A 4,796-nucleotide genomic window follows, 5' to 3' on the forward strand; every position below is an offset into this window, starting at 1 on the left:
GATCCGCATCCGGGATCCCGCGCATGCGGGGAAGGCCGTCTGAGGCGGCGCCGAGGCCGCTGCGCGCATGCGCTCCCCAAGTCCGGCGGTAGTACTTCGTGGCTCTGTCCTTTAAAACTCCCGCTAACTGTTCTTTCACCGCCCCTTCTCACTCCGGGGCTCGGCTGGGCGTGACAGCGTCTGCGCGGGTTTCTTACGGTGACCACTTAAGTTTCTTTAGGTCCTTCATACTTACCTTTAAATGTTGCTGGGTGTCTGTTCTGGCGTTTCCTGTAATTTGCCTGGAAAACCTGGCGTTGGGGTACCTAAGCGAGAAAGGACTATCTCTTGCCCTGGAGACGTAGTGGAGGAGACAGCATTGTAACCCGAAGTTACTATAGACAAAAGCGCCTCAGAGTACTGGAGGTGCCTAATTAATGCACCTGAACAGAAATATTAGCTCCAGGTAGAGAATGGTGTGAGCAAAGATACAAAGGTGGAAAACGTCCGTGCGGAGCTAGGCTCTTGTTGCGGCACCTGCCGGAGTGGAACCTATTCTGGAAACAGGCTAGAGTCTATGCTCGTCACATAATGTATAAATAACTTGGGGGATCTTGTGAAGATTCGAATTCTGATTTAGTAGGCCTAACAAACTCCTAGATCGTGCCAGTGCTGCTGGGCATGGGCCATAAGGGCCAAGGCACGGGGTATGGAGTTAGTTTTATTGCGTAATGTACTGTCTGATCTTGGACACGTAACTAATCTCTCTAAACCTCAGTTTCCTGTTCTGTAAATAGATTAAAATGGTGTCTACCTCATAAAGCGGCTGAGAGTATTGAATGAGACTGCACGTAAATAGCTCTGTATGGTGCCAGGATAGAATAAAGGCTCAATAATGTTTCAGAGAAGTTAAATACCTTGCTGAAAGATGCACAGGATGTAGGTAACACTGTCATTCTCCTCATGGGAGCTTATGCCCTCCTACATTTTCAAATGCTACCCACTTGAATATGACCTTAAATGTAGACCTGAACCCCGCTCTCTTCTTTCACCTCCAGACCCCTATATCCAATTGGCTAACTGAGCTCTCTTAGATGTTTTAAAGGCAACCTGCATTAGTTTCCTATTCTTGCTGTAACAAATTACCACAAACTTAAAGCATAAGCTTAAAACAGGACGAATTTATTCTCCTACAGTTCTGGAAGTCAAAAGTCTAAAATCAATCTGAGTAGGCTAAAGTCAAAGTGTCATTGGTTCCTTCTGGAGGCTCTGAGGGGAGAATCTGTTTTCTTTTAGCTTCTAGAAGTTGCTTGAGTCCCTTGGCTCCTTCATCACATCTGTAACCTCTTCCTTCTATTGTCACATCTAGTGCTTTTCTGGGGTCAAATCTCCCTGTGCTTCCGTCTTGTAAGGACACATGTGATTACATCTAGGGCCCACCTGGATATTCTAAGATAATCTCCTTGTCTCAATATTTAATCATTTTTGCAGAGTTCCTTTTGCCATATGCATTAATATTCACAGGTTTCAGGGATTCACTTTACCATAGAACTCAAGTTCAGTATTCCCCAAACTGAACTCATTATGTTGTGATATTATCCAGTCAGAATATCAACCATCCAGTTGTTCACTTCCCCTGCCCTGTACCTGCAAACTCACTGAGAGTTGACTAACTCAACATCCATTCCTAATCCTCTTTTCCCTTCTCCACTTTTTTCAAAGGGCATAGAAAAGCTAAACAGCTGATCTTCCCGCTTCCCTGGCAACTAGAAGTGGCCTGATGACACAGTTATGTCTGCTGGGGGAGACATAAGGTTTTCCCTTCCTGATAAAAGAGACTGTTCTCTTGAATTTTGCCCCTTTTCCCAATTCTTCCTGCCTTGGACTTGATCATGAAGCATGGAACTGGATTTAGCTGTGAGGAAAAAGAGCTTCATGTTGGCCCTGGACTAAGTGAACTGCTATACAAATCCCCCCTTACTTCTGGAATTCTTACTATCTTTTTGTTGTCTCAGGAAACTTCTTATCTGAGGAGAGGTCCACACACATACATGTACACAACACTCTGTGTTTAAGCCACTGTTGGTCAGGTTGTCTGCTCATTCCACGGAAGTATTTCTAACTGCTATTGCCAATTGCCAATTCCTGTCTTTTGAACTTCATATCTCTCACATGCATCCCCTCCTCTGAAACCTTCTTCAGACCTCACTGGTCTGCTTTTAGGCTCTGGCACATGCATGTTCTCTCCTGTCATCATGCCTTTATGCATTCTCTTCCTTCATCTGGAATATTTTTCCTTCTCCCTACTAAAAAACAAAATTCAACTCATTAAATTTTATTTTATTTTTTAATACTTTATTGTCAAATTGGTTTCCATTAAATTTTATTTTTTTATGTGTGTTTATTTTTTGGAGAGAGAGAGAGCAGGGGAGGGGCAGAGAGAGAAGGAGACAGAGGATCTGAAGTGGGCTCCACGATGACAGCAGAGAGCCCAAAGCGGAGCTTGAACCCACAAACTGAGATCATGACCTGATCTGAAGTTGAACACATAACTAACTGAGCCACCCAGGTGCCCCTCAATTCAGTAAATTATTAAGCTCTTATACAGTGATTCATGAATCAAGCAGCAGCATCCAATCTAGCAGACTGAAAAGAGGTCTAAAGAGTTGTATGAAATGACTTTCAGAGGCAAGTGGGAGCAGGAATCAGAAGTTGTACTAGGCAAAAAAAAGTAGGTTGGTTATTGCTAGGTTACTTTCCTTCAGGGGATGGCATGGGTCTAGCAGGCAGATTACCTAACTAGTGCTGATTAGGCAATTGCTGATTTACTAGTTTCAGATTCTATTTCTGGGAGAGCTGACTCTAATAAGTCCTGGTTTGGTGATGTGGGGCTTCGCATAAGTGACTCCATTTTGGGCCTGCTGTCTCGTTTTTAACATACTTTTAGGCTACTTAACTATCAATCCATTAGCTCCCAGATCAAACACCACTTCCCCAGGGAAGTCTTCCCTGGCCTTTTGTCCTACCCTGTGCACCAGTCAGCTGACTGCAGTTCTACATTTATTTGCATGATTACTTAATTCCCCTACTAGGAATTCACTCCAAGGGGCCAGAGAGCTTGTCTGTTTTTACTCACCATTGTAGCAACAGCATCTGGCACAATCTATGGGCCTAGTAGTTGTTGAATGGTGTGTGTCTGAAACAGGATTCTACCTTGAGCTTCTCCTATCCCTGAGTCCCTCCTTTCCCCTCTGTGGTACCCCAGAATGAATAGATCTTGAGCATAGGGAGAAATTGCTGAAAAGGGCCAATCTCAGTTTCCTAAGGGTCTTCAGGCTGGAAAACCCAATCTGGCCTCTCCTTTCTAAAGAGTTAATTTCTGTTCTCAGTGCTGGTGCAGTCTGAAAGTTCTCTCGACCACCATAACAAACTTCTCTCTCAAGAGGGTGCTCAGATTTTGATTATCCCACAGACCATATCAGCTCTGTGGATTCTGAGTGCCTAGAGACTTTTAAATTTTTTAATATTTTATTTCTTTTCATTATAATAAGTGTACTCTTTTAAAAAATTTTTTAAAGTTCCTTTATTTTAGAAAGTGCGTGCAAGTGGTGGAGAGGGGCAGAGGGAGATAGAGAATCTTAAGAAGGCTCCATGCTCAGTGCAGAGCCCAACGGAGGACTCAATCCCATGACCCTGGGATCATGACTTGAGCTGAATCAAGAGTGGGATGTCCAACTAACAGAGCCATCCAGGCACCCCAATAAAGGTACTCTTTAGCCCCCAGCCCCAAGCCCATCTCCCCCTGGTAACCATAAGTTTGTTCTCTATAGTTAAAAGTCTGTTTCTTAGTGTTTCTTTCTCTCGCCTCTCTCTTTTTCCCATTGCTCATTTTTTCTTTTTCTTTTCCTTTTTGTGAGAGAGAGGGGAGAGTGCGTGTGAAAGTGCAGGGGAGGGGCAGAGAGAGAGGGACACAGAGGATTTGAAGCAGGCTCTGTGCTGACAGCAGAGAGCCTGATATGGGGCTTGAACCTATAAACCATGAGATCATGACCTGAACCAAAGTCCATCATTTTTTTTCTTAAAGTCCACATCTTAATGAGGTCATATGGTATTTGTCTTTCTCCGGCTAATTTATTTTGTTCAAAATTATACTCTCTAGATCTAGCCATGTTGTTGCAGACAGCAAAATTTCATTTTTTAAATGGCTGAATAACATTCCATTATATTTGTATCACATCTTCTTTATCCATTTATCTATCAGTGGACACTTGGGCTGCTTCCATGGTTTGGCTGTTGTAAATAATGCTGCAATAAACATAGGGTTGTATGTATCCTTTTGAATTAATTAGTGTTTTTGTATTTTTTGGGTAAATACTGGTAGTGTGATTCCTAGATTGTAGGGTAGTTCTATTTTTAACTTTTTGAGGAACCTTCATACTGTTTTCCATAGTAAGTGCTCCAGTTTGCATTCCCACCAACTGTGCATGAGGGTTCCTTTTGCTCCACATCCTGGCCAATACTTATTGTCTCTTGTGTTATTGATTTTAGCCATTCTGACAGGTGTGAAGAAGTGATATCTCATTGTAGTTTTGATTTGCATTTTCCTGATGATGAATGGTGTTGAGCATCTATTCATGTGTCTGCTGGCCATCTGTATGTCTTCTTTGGAGAAATGTCTATCATGTCTATTGCCCATTTTAAAAATTGGGTTGTTTCTTGGGGTATTAAGTTGTATCAATTCTTTATATAGCTTGGATACTAAGCCTTTATTGGATATGTTGATAACAAACATCTTCTCCCATTCTTGAAGTTACCTT

This window comes from Suricata suricatta, chromosome 11 (assembly GCF_006229205.1).
Source record: "Suricata suricatta isolate VVHF042 chromosome 11, meerkat_22Aug2017_6uvM2_HiC, whole genome shotgun sequence".
In the NCBI taxonomy this organism is placed as follows: domain Eukaryota; kingdom Metazoa; phylum Chordata; class Mammalia; order Carnivora; family Herpestidae; genus Suricata; species Suricata suricatta.